Source organism: Nomascus leucogenys, chromosome 24 (assembly GCF_006542625.1).
Source record: "Nomascus leucogenys isolate Asia chromosome 24, Asia_NLE_v1, whole genome shotgun sequence".
NCBI lineage: Eukaryota > Metazoa > Chordata > Mammalia > Primates > Hylobatidae > Nomascus > Nomascus leucogenys.
In genome coordinates this window covers 20,028,848-20,046,602 of record NC_044404.1, presented here as the reverse complement: position 1 = coordinate 20,046,602, position 17,755 = coordinate 20,028,848, and the positions used below count along the sequence as shown (strand labels likewise).

At 48.7% G+C, this 17,755-nt stretch overlaps 1 protein-coding gene across 2 annotated transcripts in view; it reads left to right on the top strand.

Annotated features, from left to right (window-relative positions):
* Window positions 1-3,252: 3,252 nt before the first annotated feature.
* TMCO4 (transmembrane and coiled-coil domains 4) overlaps window positions 3,253-17,755 on the top strand; it is a 114,107-nt gene continuing 99,604 nt past the window's right edge. Inside the window, exons 1-3 of one of the 2 annotated variants that reach the window (XM_030805726.1) lie at window positions 3,253-3,428; window positions 4,384-4,462; window positions 15,450-15,537. The gene's annotated coding sequence lies outside the window, so the exon portion shown is untranslated. Of the gene's footprint in view, window positions 3,429-4,383; window positions 4,463-9,606; window positions 9,689-15,449; window positions 15,538-17,755 lie in introns of those variants that run through there. The other variant, XM_030805724.1, reaches the window with a different exon arrangement.

Here is a 17,755-nt window from a genome sequence, read left to right as displayed (position 1 = left end):
GGCCGAGGCGTGAGAATCGCTTGAACCCGGGTGGTGGAGGTTGCAGTGAGCTGAGATTGTGCCATTGCACTCCAGCCTAGGTGACAGAGCGAGGCTCCGTCTCAATAAAAAATAAAATATAATAATAAAATAAAATCAGTTTGTTTATTGTCCATCTCCCTCTACCCATCCCCCAAACCAGAATGTAAGCTCCATGATTTTGCTGGAAACACTTTGATTCCCCTGCTATACCCTCAACATCTAAGACCCCACTAGCCACTCCACACATCCTGGTTGAATTCGTCAATGGTTCATTAGAAGGCTTCCCCTTCCACAACTCCCTAAACATTCCTTTGCGGGAGAGTTACTTAGAGGAAACGAAATTCTTCACTGTCCAATACCAAACCTAAAAAAATCTCAAAAGCATACACCAAAAGGGGTAAACATATTTTCTCCATCTTTCCTACCCATAGCCTCGATGGGATTAGGGCCTGTGTGCGGTGGGGGCGACTAGGGTGAGGGTTGGGTGCTGGGCAACGGCTGAACAGGGTCCAATACCCAAAGACAAGTGTGTTCAACACAAGGTCTCTAACCAAATTAGAGATAGGGCAAAGCAGGGGAGTGCAGAGTGGTGCCTGGTCCCACAAAGCTGATCTGGCTGGAAGGGGCTGCCAGACATGGAGAGGAGGGCTGGCTGAAGTTCTCAATCTTGACAAAGCTCACACGCTCAGATATAACCCCTTATTCCCCTAAAGCCTGCACATGATTGACCCATTTGACCCTCACAATAACTTCATGGATGGGCAGACCTGCCCTTCGTGGTCCTGATTGGCCAGTGGGGAGATGAGCAGATGGAGGAAGGAACATTTCACAAGGTGCATGAGTCCCAGGCTCTGAGCTGGGATGCTGGTCTCTGACTCCCGTGGTAACTTTTCCTGCCATAACCCTAGACTGTCTTCACTGGGAGAAAGGGCAACAGCCTCTGAGGCCACGATGATTCCTGCTCTAGCTCTGGCACTCATTAGCTCTGTGGCTTCTGCACTGTCTGGACCTAAGCCTCAGTTTCCTCTCCTTCAGAGTGGGTGTGATGAAATTTCACAGGGTTGCTAGGGGAAAGAGATCCATTCATTAAGTGCTTCTTTCGAGCACCTACAAGTGCTAGGCACAGTTCCTGGGGCTGGGCACACAGCGGAGAGCATGGCAGCCTAAACCCGCCCACCTCCCGGGCTTTTAAAGTCTAGCTGGGGCTGCGTGGTGGCTCACGCCTGTAATCCCAGCACTTTGGGAGGCCGAGGTGGGCGGATCGCCTGAGGTCAGGAGTTCGAGATCAGCCTGGCCAATATGGTGAAACTCCATCTCTACTAAAAATACAAAAATTACCCGGGCATGGTGGCTGGTGCCTGTAATCCCAGCTACTTGGGAGGCTGAGGCAGAAGAATTGCTTGAACCCGGGAGGCGGAGGTTACAGTGAGCCGAGACCGAGCCATTGCGCTCCAGCCTGGGCAACAAGAGCAAAACTCTTATCTCAAAAAAAAAAAAAAAAGTTGGAGAGGCAGAACATAAAGTAGCAAACAGAAAAATGAGCAAAATAATTTCAGAGTGATAAATACTACGATTAAAATACAACAGGAATGGAAGCCTGGTGTGTGATTCCACAGCCTTTAGATCTGTAGCTGGCGCGAGCCGGGTGCGGTAGCTCACTCCTGTAATCCCAACACTTTGGGAGGCCGAGGCGGGTGGGTCACCTGAGGTCAGGAGTTCGAGACCAGCCTGGCCAACATGGCAAAACCCCGTCTCTACTAAAAATACAAAAATTGGCCGGGTGTGGTGGCACGCGCCTGTAGTCCCAGCTACCAGGGAGCCTGAGGCAGGAGAATCACTTAAACCCGGGAGGCGGAGGTTGCAGTGAGCTGAGATCGGGCCACTGCACTCCAGCCTGGGTGGCAGAGCGAGATTCTATCTCAAAAAAAAAAAAAAAAAAAGAACCGTACCTGGTGCGTAGTAGGTGCTCAGTAAATTTGTTGAATGACTGAATGTGCTGGGTGGTCAGGGAAGACTCTCAGATCCCATCCCGAGAGACCAGAATGGAAAGCAGGAAATGGACTGGGGGAAAGGGAGGTCTGAAGGCAGAGAGTCCCAAGCATGGGAGCCTCCAGGCAGAGGCCCTGAGGCAGAACCAAACTTAGCGTTAGGGAAAATGAAAGTAGAATCAGGAAGAACTTAGATATCTGAACACTTTGCAAACTACAAAGTGCTGCATACACGTGCGGGAAGGCGGTTTCTGTGGCTGGTTTTTTGTTTACATTATACATTTTTGAAGACTTTGTCTTCAAAATGTGGCTTTGGGGCATGCCACTCTCGGGGCCGAGACCTTCGCGGGCAGTTTCTGCAAAGTCCAACCCTGCAGGGCCCTTCTCCCGCGCCGCGCTGTCTCGCTGCTTCCTGGAGGGTAAATGGACCCACACACAGATGTGGCGCCGCGGGCTAGCCGGTCGCCTGCAGAGGCCGGCACCCCTGTCGCGATGGGTGGTGGAGATGGGGCAGAGGTGGGACGAGCCAGGTCGGGACCCGCAGCTGGCGAGTCAGAGCCTGGAAGGCCCCGCGCCCCCGCGCCGCGCTCCCGAGTGCTCCGCCCGGCCGGCGGCGACCAGGCGCCATCGGGGCAGGCGGCGGGACGGGCCGGGACGCGGCGGGGAGGGGAGGGGCCGGGCGGGAGGAGCCGCTCGCCAGTTTCGCCGCCTCCGCCTTCGCCTTAGCAGCCGCCTCCAGGTAAGGGGGCCCCGGAGCCGCCAGGCCACGGTGGCGCGCACCTTGCTGGGCCACTCCCCGCCGGCCCCACGCGGGGCACTCGGAGCCCGGCCCAGCCCCGGAGCCCTTTGCCCTGCGCCCCGCCCTCCACCCCGGGGACACTGGACCCACCAGGAAGTGGCCGCGCACTCCCTGGCGCTGCCTGCCCTAAGCCCACGCCGCCTGCTGGTGGTTGGTTTGTTTTCAGAGCCAGAAGTGCTTTTAGAAGTCTTGTGGGGCGGGAGAGGGGTAAACTGAGGCTGGGCGGAGCACTCGGGCGACTCCGGCCTCGGTCTGCGAGTTCTTAGAGGTCACCCAGCAGCTCCCTTGACAAATGAGGACGCTGGTCAAGGTCAGAGAGGAAGGGGGCTTGCCCAAGGTCACAAGAGGTCACTGTGCTTCCCCTTGCCCCACGTGGCCCCTCCACGCCCCCGTCAGGAAGGCCTCTAGGACTCCCTCGCCTCCTGTCTCCCTGTCCCTCCGCAGACTCTCAAACAGAGAATTCCAGGGGGGCTTGGGGAGCCTCTGGAGAAAAGCCAGGCTCCTCATGTTACAAGGAGGCCATGTCTTCTGGCGTCCATGCCTGAAGTTACAGGAGGGAAGAATTACTGCTGCTGACTTTTGAGTGAATTTTACAGCTGGGTAAACTGAGGCTCAGAGAGGTGAAGTAACTTCCCCAAGACTACACAGCTAGGAAGCAAGAGATAAAAATCTGGGCTACCTGCCTGGAGAGCCTGACCCAGTGCTTGGCACAGAGTTGGCCTCCACGATGCCTTTGCCCTGACCAGCCTGGCCCTTCCCTGGGGTAGCACTGGGAATTAGGAGCAGGGTCAGGCTAAAATCCCAGACTACTACCTAACTCGAAGTAGGAGTCAGCACATGAGCCCGCTTTTTCTTAACTCAGTGTGTTTATTTCATTGCAGAAAATATGAAACTCTTTTAAGCTTTGGGAACATCCATTTGTTCACCAAATATTTGTTGAGCACCTACTGTGTGCGTTGTTTAGGCAATGAGGATACAGCAGTGAACAAAACGAGCTCTGCCCTCAGGAAGTACACTCCAGAGGGTGGAATAAAGCCCTGCCCTTCAGCCTGGGGAGGGAGGGCTGGGCACAGGGGAGACCACTGGCGTTTCCCCAACTGTGAAGTACGTGAAGACAGCAGAAGAGATCGATATTAGAGTGGCCTCAAGTCCTTGTGTGCAGCATCAGACAGAGATGGGCTCAGGTGCTAGCTTTGCAGCTTTGTAACTGAGTGATCAGGCAAGTTAAATGACTTGTCTCCAAGGTTATTGTGAAAATTAAAGGAGCTGAAGCCACAAAAGGCCCAATGCAGTGTCTGACACTTTGGGAGACTTTATGCTTTTTAGTCCTAAGGCCCAAGGAGGAGTTGGACAGGAGGAGTTGATGGATTAGCTTGTCATAGCTCAGCATGTAGCTCCCACAAAGGCTGGGGTCTGGAGAGTTCCTCATAAGGCTCAAACCATCTCTCTCTACTCTGGCACCACTGGGCTGCAAAGGCTGGATCAGCCACCAGGGCTGGCTAACGTGGGACCTAAGAAATGTCAGTGGGTGGTTTCGCATTGTGTTCTCTTTTGGCCTGTGTGTTTTGTAAACAGTGTTGTACATTATAAACCGGGGCTGCTGATGAGGAGTGGGGAACTGGCTCTCTGGAACGTGTGACAGCAGGCAGAAGGGGTGAGAGTGAAATCCAATCCACTTTCCATTTAGGCGACCTCTGCTTCAAGCTGCCCTGATATCATTGTACCACCCTCTGCCTAAAACCCCGCTCTGGCTTCCCATTTTCTTTCTTTCCCTCCCTCCCTCCCTTCCTTTCTTCCTTTTTCTTTCTTTCTTTTTTTTTTTTTTTTTTTTGAGACAGTCACACTGTGTCACCCTGGCTGGAGTGCAGTGATGCGATTTTGGCTCACTGCAACCTCCGCCTCCCAGATGCAAGCGATTCTCCTTCCTCAGGCTTCTGAGTAGCTGGGACTACAGGCGCCCACTACCATGCCCGGCTGATTTTTGTATTTTAGTGGAGATGGGGTTTCACCATATTGGACAGGCTCGTGACCTAGTGATCCATCCACCTCAGCCTTCCAAAGTACTGGGATTACAGGCATTAGCCACCGCGCCTGGCCTTGGCTTCCCATTTTCTTAGGGAAAAGAGCAAAAACCTTTTACACGGACCAGAAGGCTATGCACCCCTGTCCCCCGGCCTACACCTCCAGCCGCATCTCAGACCACTTATCAACAGCCCTCTGTGCCCAGGCACGCCACTCCTCCCTCCTTGGGACCTTTGCACCTGCTCTTCCAGGCCTCTTCTACCCCTGCCTCCCTTTTCCCAGGTAACATACTCTTCACATTTTAGCCCTAGCCAGATTTGTACTCCAAATGCCCCAGGCCACAAGACTTCTACTGGTATGTCAGAGGTTAAGTTCAGGGTGGAATTATACGCTTATTGCTGGGATTAATTCCTGCCTGTACCCTGTACACCACCCTGACTGTAACCCCTGTGACCTCCAGGACCAGGGCCAAGTTTGCTTAGTAGGTGCTCAGTAATGACATCCACCTACAGGGAGGCCCTCTTGAGCACATTGGGGACCTCACTTTATATAAAACGATATTGTCCTTCAAAAAAATCTTTTGAAGTCATTTTTCAGTTGCAGGTTGTTTCATTCAGCACACAGGGATTGAACCCCTGCTCTGCCAGGTGCTGTCCTAGAGTATATCAGGGAACATGACCCAAAAGCTGCTGCCTTTCCGAGCTTCCTCTAGTGAGGGAGATAGACCGTAAATAAACCTGTAATATATTGTCAGGTGGTGATAAATTTGATAAAGAAAAATCACAGGCCGGGCGCAGTGGCTCACACCCATAATCCCAGCATTTTGGGAGGCCAAGAAGGGCAGATTACGAGGTCAAGAGATTGAGACCATCTTGGCCAACATGGTGAAATCCCGTCTCTACTAAAAATACAAAAATTAGCTGGGCATGGTGGCATGCACCTGTAGTCCCAGCTACTCGGGAGGCTGAGGCAGGAGAATCGCTTGAATCCGGGAGGCGGAGGTTGCGGTGAGCCGAGATTGAGCTACTGCACTCCAGCCTGGTGACAGAGCAAGACTCTGTCTCAAAAAATAAAAATAAAAAAAATAAAAATCGGCCGGGCGCGGTAGCTCACACTTGTAATCCCAGCACTTTGGGAGGCCGAGGCGGGCGGATCACGAGGTCAGGAGATCGAGACCACAATGAAACCCCGTCTCTACTAAAAATACAAAAAATTAGCCGGGCGTGGTGGCGGGCGCCTGTAGTCCCAGCTACTTGGAGAGGCTGAGACAGGAGAATGGCGTGAACCCAGGAGGCGGAGCTTGCAGTGAGCCGAGATTGCGCCACTGCACTCCAGCCTGGGCAACAGAGCGAGACTCCATCTCAAAAAAAAAAATAAATAAAAATAAATAAATAAATAAATAAAAATAAAATAAAAATAAAAATCACAAAGGGTCGGGTTGGAGGCGAGAGTGGAGGGGCCAGCTGTCTTACACTGGAATGAATAACCAGAATATTAATTGGGAATCCCTGGTGCCCTGGGCTTCATCCACTCTCACCCCGACCCTCCTGGTCAGAGAGACAGACACATTAGCAACCTGCCATTATGTCCAAGAAGAGGTGGAGGGGCCCAGACAAAGTCTTTAGGGCTTCAGAATTGGCAGGCCCCACATTCGCTGGACAAATCCAGGGAAGTGCGTGGCAACCCCTGACCCCCCACCTTAGTAAAGTGGAGAAGGACTTGGGGTTTGAGGTCACACAGGCCTGGAAGGAGCATCCTAGGACTTGCCAGCTGTGTGACCTCCGCTTCTGTGAGTCTCAGTTTTCTCATCTGTAAAATGGAGACAGCGATTGTCTCTTCTTCATAAGATTGTTGGGAAGCTGAAGTGGGGTCATGGAAGTAGGCCCCCAAAAATCTAAGCTGATTTTATTATTAAACTGTGCTTTTGGAAAAGGGCACCATTTGGACAGGGGGACCCAGATGGAGAGAACAGCATGAACTGAGGCCCGAGGTGATATCCCAGCGTGGGCTGGAAGCAGGGGAGTGCAGCTTAGCTGAGGATGAGCTGGAAGCAGGGAGTGAAAGAAAACAAAGCAGGAAAGGCAGGTTAGGCCCGTCCACAGGTGCTTGGGGCTCAGAAGTGGGATGTGAGCCTGTGGATAGATGGGAGCTGGTCAGATTCATCCAATTTGCTGGTTTCCAAATTGTGTTGGAAATCTTTGGCCAGGGTGTAAACCAGACCAGAGAGGTAGAACAGCATCATTGTGAAGATGGCTGCCTGTGGCCTAAGACCCAGGCACAAGTTTAAATACCACATGACTCATCCAGTGACCTTGACCTTCAATTCTCAGGGCCTCTCTGTCCCCATCTGTGGAAGGGTGATAATAGCACCTACCTTGTAGGATTGTTGAGAGAAAATGAGATGATATATAGAAAGAGGCGACACGTGGCTAACATTTGCCAAGCATTTACTATTGTGATTTTTAAATGTTTAAATTTTTTTTAATTTTTATTTTTTTAATTTTTAATTTATTTTTTATTTATTTACTTTTTGAGACAGAGTTTTGCTCTTATCACCCGGGCTGGAGTGCAATGGCGCAATCTCGGCTCACTGCAACCTCTGCCTCCTGGATTCAAGTGATTCTTCTGCCTCAGCTTCCTGAGTAGCTGGGACTGCAGGTGCTCGCCACCATGCCCAGCTAATTTTTGTGTATTTTTAGTAGAGACGGGGTTTCACCATGTTGTCCAGGCTAGTCTTGAACTCCTGACCTCAGGTGATCCACCCGCCTCAGCCTCCCAGAGTGCTGGGATTACAGGCGTGAGCCACTGCGTCCGGCCCCTATTTTTTTTTTTTTAATATAAAAATGGTGATAAAATACACATACCATGAAATTTACCATCGTAACCATTTTAAGTGTGTAGTTCAGTAATGTCAAGTATATTCACATCGTTGTGCAACAAATCTCTAGAACTTTCCAACTGGCAGATCTGAAACTTCACACCCATTAAACAACCACCTCCCTCCCCTGTTCCTCCTTCCCACAGCCCCTGGCAACCACCGTTCATTCTACCCTCTTGTCTCTATGAATTTAAGTATTCCTCATACCTCACTTAAGTGGAATTGTACAGCATTTTATCTTTTTGTGACTGGCTTATTTCATAACTTCTCAAGGTTAATTCATGTTGTAACATGTGTCAGAATTTCCTTCCTTTTTTAAGACTGAATAATGTTCCACTGTGTGTATATATCATATTTTGTTGATCTATTCATCTGTAGATGGGCATTTGGGTTGCTTCCAACTCTTGGCTATTGTGAATAATTCTATAAACATGGGTGTACAAATATCTTTTTGAGATCCAGCTTTCAATTATTTTGCATATATACCCAGAAGTGGTATTGCTGGATCATGTGCTGTTATAATTTGAAGGTGGGGTATTGAGGGTTCCCCCCTGTGTCTCATCTTGCCCATCACTCTGGGGCTGTGGGGGGCAGTATGAAAACCAGTGGGTCAAATGGACTATTACAAACTTTGCCATTTCTCCCACTTCCTTCTCAGGCAAATTGGTTGCTGTAATTATTTTTTAATTATATCAAGTGGAAACCACCACTCAGTCAACAAATGTTGCTGAGTTCCTACTGTGCTTACCTGTGAGCAGAGGGAGATAGAAGATAAGCGATCAATATAAACAAGTAACTGATACAGAATTGGGAGGCTGGTGTATGTGTGCTGTGGACAAAGTGGAGCAGCTGGGTAAAGGGGCTAGGATGGGCAGTGGGCAGGGTGGCTGCACTCAAGTGTGAGATTTGAGCACAGACAGAAGGAGGTGAGGGAGTTGGCTGGGTCCTTATCTGGGGGATAAGCATTCCCAGCCTTGGGAACGGCCAATGCAAAGGCCGTGAGGTGGGAGCGTGCCTGGTAGGGTCCAGGAGCTGCAGGGAGGAAGGTGTGGCTGGAGCAGCATGGGAGAGGCGGCGGGGGTGGGGGGCAGAGAGGCCACTCAGGCCAGATTGCAGTGGCCCCATCACCATTGTAAGGACCTTGACTTTGAGAAAGGAGTCTTGGAGGGTTTGGAGCAGAGGAGGGGCATGGCCTGACTCTGAGATGGCGGTCTCTGGGTGCTGTGTGTGAACAGCTGGGGTGAGCACAGGAAAAAGAAGATGTGTGGAGAGGTGTGACCCAGTAAGAGGTGATGGTGGTTAATACCAGGCAGGAGGAGGAAGAGAGCAGTGGCACATGTGGGCACATCTCACAGGGCCTGGGTGTCCACCCCAATGGCACTGTCACCCCACCCCACCCCACCTTCCTGCCCCTCCTCCAGACTGCTGAAGCGAGGGTGGGAGGGGAGCTTTCCTTCCATGCCAGCATCTCTGTTTTCTTCTGGTCTGCAATGTGATTGTCCAAAACCCTCTGGGTTCTTCTACGTTGGAACTGTTGCCATGGAGACCTCCTGAAATGCCTCACTGACCTCTAGCTTCCAATTTGACAGATAGAGGTGTAGAATGAATAGGTGTCTCTTCTAAATGGCTGCAAAGGGTGCTGACCTGGGCCCGCCTAGACTCTGCCCTTCTAGGAGCATCTCAAGATTGCCTTTTTTTGGGTGTGGGGTGTGTGTGTATTGTAACCTTCAACTATGATCTTTGGCATTTCCGGCCTAAGGATGGTGCCATAGCTTTATGTGTTGTAAATGATTTCTTAGCCAAATGCTCTTCTTTCTCCTTGGCCCCAGAATAATTAGTCTTCAGCCTTCCCATGATGCTGTAGCCATCTCCCCATTAATGCTTATTTTATTGCACTGCAGAATCATTTAAAAACTCAACTGCGATCAGAAAAAGGAGAGAGAGAAAGCCTGGTGGGGTCCAGGAGCTGCAAGGAGGAAGGTATGGCTGGAGCAGCATGGGAGAGGCGGCACACTAATATAGTCACTTACCTATGCTAGTATAGTCACATCAAATTTGACCTTGAGGCCAGGCATGGTGGCTCATACCTGTAATCCCAGAACTTTGGGAGGCCGAGGTGACAGGATCACTTGAGCCAGGTGTTCGAGACCAGCCTGGCCAATATGGTGAAACCCTGTCTCTACTAAAGATACAAAACTTGGCCAGGCATCGTGGCGTACACCTGTAATCCCAGCTACTTGGGTGGCCAAGACAGGAGAATTGCCTGAACCCAGGAAGTGGAGGTTGCAGTGAGCCCAGATTGTGCCACTGCACTCCAGCTTGGGAAACAGAGCAAGACTTTGTCTTAAAAAAAAAAATTGACCTTGACCTTCACTGACTGCTCCGAGGGGGAAAAAAAAGGCCATAGCTGGCTGGCATGTAAAGAAAAAACAAAAGTTCATTCTTGCATGTGATCTTCTAAAGGCCCAGGTCATGGAATTTTAAGGACGATTTAAAGGATTTTCAAAGATGGTATTGACCGTATTTGATTTTTCTCCTTGGTGCTAACTTTAGAATTTTTCACCTCTCCAAGAAGAAATCCAATGGTATTGTTTATGGCATCAGTCAACAAATATTGGGAGGGCCCACTGTGGGTGCTTGTGGAGCTGAGGTCAGATATTTATGGAATGTCTCTCTGTCCCCACTACTGACAAAAATGACCCAGTCAGCATTTTCTTTGGTGACAGATGATGTGACTGGCTAGAAAAAAGTCATAATCGTAGCATATCAAAACAAGGTCCCATTCCAGAAGGACCCCTGTCCATCCCAGGTCTGGGCTGTGCAGCCGAGCTGTAGGCAATGGGTTTGCCCTGTTGTTCTCACTCTCTATCTGTTGTTTCCCTGGAGAGCACGTCCTCTTCTAGGTCAAGCGTGGGTCTTTCTTGGAGTTCCTTGGTGTATTACTCCATTTTCATGCTGCTGATGAAGACATACCCGAGACTGGGTAATTTATAAAGAAAAAGATGTTTAATGGATACATAGTTCCGTGTGACTGGGGAGGCCTCACAATCGTGGCAGAAGGTGAAAGGCACGTCTTAACGTGACAGCAGACAAGAGAGAAGTGAGAACCGAGTGAAAATGCGCCCCAGGGTGCTGCTGGACCAGCCCTGTGTGTCTTAGGTGACCCCAGGGCACAGAGGTACTGCTGGTCCTGACAGAAGGGGCTTTTTCTCATCGCAGGAATCCAGCACGCTCTTGAAATCAGTGTAACTTCTCCGATACACTTGAGATCCAGTTTTACTTTGGACTGGATCCTGATCCCAAATCCGATTGAGGGGTGGAGGCCCCCAAGGACCAGTATACACAACAGGTGGCGCATCTCCCACCCCACAGCTGCCCCCATGCTTGTGCAGCTGGAAGAGTTTGGGGTCCCAGCCTGTCCAGTTAGACAATCCATAAACTTGGAACCATGGGCTCCCCCATTCCAGCATCATGGAGAGCTGAGAAGCTGAGAATTGCCCTGTCTGTCCCACTAACGCTTGTTCAATTCTTTTCTTTTTTTTAATTTTAATTTTAATTTTAAGTTCTGGGATACATGTACAGGATGTGCAGTTTTGTTACATAGGTAAACATGTGCCATGATGGTTTGCTGCACCTAGCAGCCCATCACCTAGGTATTGAGCCCAGCGTGCGTTAGCTGTTTTTCCTAATGCTCTGTCTCCTCACACCCCACCCGCTGACAGGCCCCAGTGTGTATTCTCCTTCCTGTGTCCATGTGTCCTCATTGTTCAGCTCCCACTTATAAGTGAGAACATGTGGTGTTTGGTTTTCTGTTACTGAATTAGTTTGCTGAGGATAATGGCTCCCAGCTCCATCCACATCCCTGCAAAGGAGATTATCTCATTCCTTTTTATGGCTGCATAGTATTCCATGGTGTATATGTACCACATTTTCTTTATCCAGTCTATCATTGATGGGCATTTGGGCCGATCCATGTGTTTGCTATTGTGAATAGTGCTGCAATGAACATACACGTGCAGGTATCTTTGTAATAGAATTATTTATATTTCTTTGGGTATGTACCCAGTGGTGAGATTGCTGGGTCAAATGGTATTTCTGGTTCTAGATCTTTGAGGAATCGCCACACCATCTTCAACAATGGTTGAACTGATTTACATTCCCACCAACAGTGTAAGAGTGTTCCTATTTCTCTGCAGCCTCGCCAGCATCTGTTGTTTCCTGACTTTTTAATAACTGCCGTTCTGACTGGCATGAGATGGTATCTTGTTGTGGTTTTGATTTGCATTTCTCTAATGATCAGTGATGTTGAGCTTTTTTTTCATATATTTCTTGGCAACACGAGCATCTTTTGAGAAGTGTCTGTTCATGTCCTTTGCCCACTTTTTAATGGGGTTGTTTGTTTTTTCTTGTAAATTTGCTTAAGTTCCTTGCAGAGTCTTGATATTAGACATTTATCAGATGGATAGATTGCAAAAAACTTTCTCCCACTCTGTAGGTTGCCTGTTCACTCTGATGATAGTTTCTTTTGCTGTGCAGAAGCTCTTTAGTTTAATCAGATCCCATTTGTCAGTTTTTGCTTTTCTTGCAATTGCTTTTGGTGATTTCATCATAACATCTGTGCCCGTGCCTATGTCCTGAATGGTATTGCCTAGATTTTCTTCTAGGGTTTTTATAGTTTTAGGTTTTACATTTAAGTCTTTAATCCATGTTCAGTTAATTTTTGTATACGGTGTAAGGAAGGGGTCTAGTTTCAATTTTCTGCATATGGCTAGCCAGTTCTCCCAGCATCATTTACTAAATAGGGAATCTCTTTTTTTTTTTTTTTTTTTTTTTTTGCGACAGAGTCTCAGTCTGTTGTCACCCAGGCTGGAGTCCAGTGGCAGGATCTCAGCTCACTGCAGCCTCCACCCCCAAGGCTCAAGTGATTCTCCCATCTCACCCTCCTGAGTAGCTGGGACTGCAGGTACTCACCATCACGCCTGGCTAATTTTTGTATTTATTGTAGAGATGGGGTTTTGCCATGTTGCCCAGGCTGGTCTTGAACTCCTGGGCTCAAGAGATCCACCTGCCTCGGCCTCCCAAAGTGCTGGGATTACAGGTGTAAGCCACTGCACCCAGCCTCTTTTTCTTACTGAGAAGACTTATTGGTCAAATATGTGGGACTTAACTGTGAACTCACCCCCACTGGCTTGGCTTTCTGAGATAAAACACACTCCCCTTCTAAGGATCAAGAGGCAGAATTGTTCCTAATTAAAATGTTTTTTTTTTCCTACATTATAAAAGCACCAATAAGCTCATGACAGAAATGCTAAAAATATAGAAAAATAGAAAGAACAGAAACCAATCACCTCTAGTCCCTCAGCCCCACCAACCAAGAGACAATGATCATAAAACATTTTGATGTATTTCCTTCTGATCTTCTTGCTCTGTGAAAGATGTTTATTTATTTATTTATTTATTTATTTATTTGAGACCGAGTCTCACTCTGTCACCCAGGCTGGAGTACAGTGCATTCAAGAGCATACTTGGCTCACTGCATTCTCTGCCTCCTGGGTTCTAGCAATTCTCCTGCCTCAGCCTCCTGAGTCGCTGGGGTTATAGGCATGCACCACCACACCCAGCTAATTTTTGTATTTTTAGTAGAGATGGGGTTTTGCCATGTTGGCCAGGTGATCTGCCTGCCTCAGCCTCCCAAAGTGCTGGGATTACAGGCATGAGCCACCACACCTGGCTGAAACATGGTTGTTGTTGTTTTTTTTTAATTTATTTTTTTTTTTTTTTGAGACGGAGTCTCGCTCTGTCGCCCAGGCTGGAGTGCAGTGGCGCGATCTCTGCTCACTGCAAGCTCCGCCTCCCAGTTTCACGCCATTCTCCTGCTTCAGCCTCCCGAGTAGCTGGGACTACAGGTGCGTGCTACCACGCCTGGCTAATTTTTTGTATTTTTAGTGGAGACGGGGTTTCACAGTGTTAGCCAGGATGGTCTCGATCTCCTGACCTCCTGATCCACCTGCCTCGGCCTCCCAAAATGCTGGGATTACAGGTGTGAGCTACCGCACCCAGCCGAAACATGTTTTAAAAACAAACCAAGAGTAATATTGTATATTCAGTTGAATTCTGTTCTGCCACCTCTCTAGAACAAAATTATCCCTGATTTGTAGCATTTGCTAATTTCTGTGATGTAAATATTCCCAACATGCCAGTTTTGGGCTGCCAGTGTCACTGGACACAGGGTTGGAAGGAGAAGCACAGAACTGATTGTTACCAGCTGGTATGAGCTGGCTCCAGTGCAGCATGTTGTAATTTGAATTTTTTTTTCTAATCTCAAAATCGGCACTTATTGTTAATAATTCATAAACCACAGATATATAAAAAAAATTAAAATCATCTAGAATCCCATCCGGGTCCCTGCCTACCTGGAGTTAGCCACTGCCAGCATCCTGGTGCATGTCCTAACAGTACCCTCTCTATGGATAGAGACCTACACAAAATAACTTTCTAGAGAGTTCAGAAGCGATACGAATTTGTGGCAGAAAATTTGGGGGAAATACAGAAAATCTCTGATATCTGTAAATGGCAATTCAGAGATAATTTTGGAGGATGTTCTTCCAGTCATTTTTCTCCTCTCCATTGCTTTAACACAATTGGACTTATGGTGTGAATATTCAATTTTTAGGCACAGTACAGGTACATTCTCATGCCAGGGAGGAAGGCAACATCCAGGAGAAGGGCATTCCCACTGATAACTTAATAAAAACCCCACCGAAGCTTAAAGAGGTAAAAAGTATTGTTTTCACTAGCATTGAAAATGGCACTAAGTGCCGGGTGCAGTGGCTCACGCCTGTAATCCTAGCAGTTTGGGAGGCTGAGGTGGGCAGATTGCCTGAGCTCAGGAGTTTGAGACCAGCCTGGGCAACATGGCAAAACCCCGTCTCTACTAAAAATATGAAAAATTAGCCAGGCATGGTGGTACGTGCCTTTAATCCCAGCTACTCGGGAGGCTGAGGCACAAGAATCACTTGAACCTGGGAGGCGGAGGTTGCAGTGAGCTGAGATTGCACCACTGCACCCCAGCCTGGGTGACAGAGCAAAACTCTGTCTCAAAAAGAAAGAAAGAAAAGAAAAGAAAAAGAAAATGGCACTAAGGATGAAGCTTAAATTATTTGAAGTTTTGGGGGACCCAGGTTTTGGGTCCTGAGACCTCCTTTGGGTAATTCCGGATGCTTGGCCCTTCTTGCCTCTCCTTTCCCCCTGATGCGCCATTGGCATGTGAGAACGGGAGTGCCTATAGGGAGAAAAATAGGAAAATCTAGCTCTTGCTCAAGCCTGAAAGCTAGTTCATTCCTCGGTTCATGTAACTGGCATTTTCTGAGCGCCCACTCTGTGGTTAGGCACCAGGTACAGATGTGGAGGCGACAGGGTGCCCGCCGAGGAGCTGGATGCAGTGACCACAGCTCAGGGTACAAAAAGTTGAACAAGGGCATTAAATGAGACAATCCATGGAAAGTGGCAGGGCTGTGCCCAGCACGTGGTGAGTGCTCAGCAGTGGTAGCTGCCTGCCCTACCGCCCTATTGAGAAGAGCACCCCACGTCAAGGAACATGCAGGGCAAGGGCCCAGGGGAGCGACGGTGCAGTGCCAGCTCCCTGAGCTTTAACTGACCATCCAGCTCCCTCTGCTGTAGCCTCCCCCAGATCCCACACTCTGTGGACCCACAGGCTGGTTTTTCTCGTTTTCTCCTGCAGGGCAATTTGCATATTTCTCCGAAGAACCATCCAGAACCTGAACAGCCTGTCTTCAGACAGAGGCCCACAGCTGTTTCTTGAAATCTGAGTAAGTGTTGAAGGTTTCTTTTCCTTCAGAAGCCACTTGTTATTATTTAAAATGGTCTTCTTTCTGAGTTTACATTTTCTGTCTCCCTCTCTAGAATATAATCTCCCCAGTTGGGGGGGGTCTTTATGTGCCTGTCTTAGTCACCACCGTAGTCGGGCTAATACGTGTTTATCAGATTCATTAACCCGTTAAGAGGTCAATATTCATTTATATTTTACTTTTGCCTCAAGAAAAGATTTTAAAAATTCTATAGAGATGTTCGACTACTTTTTTTTAAAACTTTTTGTTTTAAAATAATTATAGGCTCACAGGAAGTTGCAAATACAGTGCCAAGAGGTTCCATGCACCCTCATTCAGCCTCCCGCATGGCCGTTGCCTTTACAAGGAAGCCTAATTCCTTAGTGAGACGGACTTGGCCCTGCCTGGGGCAGCCCTTGGCAGCTTCCACTCCCAACTCATTTCCTCATACCCACCCATTATCCAAGCCCTGGCTGCACCAAACATCTTTTTGGTTCTTCAGAAGCGTTTCTCCTCTACCTCTGGGTCTTGACACATGCCTTTCCCTTTGTCAAAGACATGCCCACCCCACCCCTGTCTGATTCACTCCTTGTTCAGGTCGCAGCTTTACCATCACCTTCTCCAGGGAGCCAGTGCTGGGTTCAGGGTCCCCATCTTGGGATCCCTGTAACTCTCATGTTTCCCCCGTCATGGTGTTTATCACATGGGTTGTCATTGTCTGTTTTCTCTGTTTGTTTTGGTTTGTTTTTCTTTGAGACAGGGTCTTGCTCTGTCACCAGGCTGGAGTGCAATAGTGTGATCACAGCTCACTGCAGCCTCAAATTCCTCAGGCTCCTGGGCTTAAGCGATGCTCCTGCCTCAGCCTCTTGAGTAGCTGAGACCACAGGCGTGGTCCATCATGCCTGGCTAATTTTTAAATTATTATTATTTTGGTAGAGACAGGGTCTCGCTTTGTTGCCCAGGCTCCTGCAGTCCTCCTGCCTCAGCCTCTGAAAGCTCTGGGGTTACAGGCGTGAGCCACTGTGCCCAGCCACCATTGTCTGTGTATTTGTCTGTCTCTACCACCATACTGTTTCCTCTAAGGAATACCTCTCCACCCATCCTGTGACTTCTGCAGGCCTCTGCTGGAATGACACCTTTCACCCACGTATAGTAGCCAGCCCCACTTCACCCCATCACTTCATATCCCCTCACCCTGCCTAACTGTTCCTCCCCCTGACCACTTCCTGAAGGAATGCTTAGCTGTGTGTTGAGTGGGCTGCTGAGGGCATGGATTCTGCAGCCAGACTTCCTGAGTGTGTGTCTTGGTTCTACTGCTTGTTAGCTCTGTGACCTTGACCAACTTAGGTCGCTTCGTCATTATGTATTGGCATATTATTGCCTGTCTGCCACCAGAATGTAAGCCCCTTAAGAGCAGGGAACTTGTCAGTTTCATCCTCTGATCTGCCCTAAGGCCCAGAACAGGGCTTCCCACATCCTAGCCCCTTCTTCATTCATCCAGCAAGTATTTCCTCAATGCCTACAGTGATCCAGGGCCTGTCCAGAAAGCTAGGGGTGTGGCAGTGAAAAAACAACCAGGGAACTGCCTCGTATACACAGGTAAACAAGTAAGTAGAAAACAAAACAAAACAAAAGAAACAAATTAAAAAAAACCATTATTTTAGATAAGAATGAGTAGTATAAAAATAGAACACGGTGCTGAGATAGAAGACAGAGATATTAGGTTGGTGCAAAGTAATTGTGGGTCTTGCTATTAAATTGCAAAAAACCACAGTTACTTTTGCACCAACCTAATACTGTAGCCTGGGTGGTCAGGGAAGGTCTCTCAGAGGAGGTGACATCCGGGCTGAGGCCAGATGATGTGATGGTCAGGGAAGGGTGTTCCCAGCGGGGAGAATGGCAGGTGCAAGGGCCTGGAAGGAACGAGCAGAAAGACAGCCAGTGTGGCTGTAGCGTAGTGAACAAGACCGGTGTGGGGACATGAGATGGAGTTCAGCGGCAGGCAGCAACCGGATTGCACAGGACGTTTAAGTTTGTCCAGTCTTCGGCCTGTGGGCCACATACAGCCCGGGACAGCTTTGAATGTGGCCCAACACAAATTTGTAAACTTTCTTAAAACATTATGAGGTTTTCTTACGAATTTTTTTTTTTTTTTTTTTTTTTTTAGTGCATCAGCTATCATTAGTGTTAGTGTATTTTA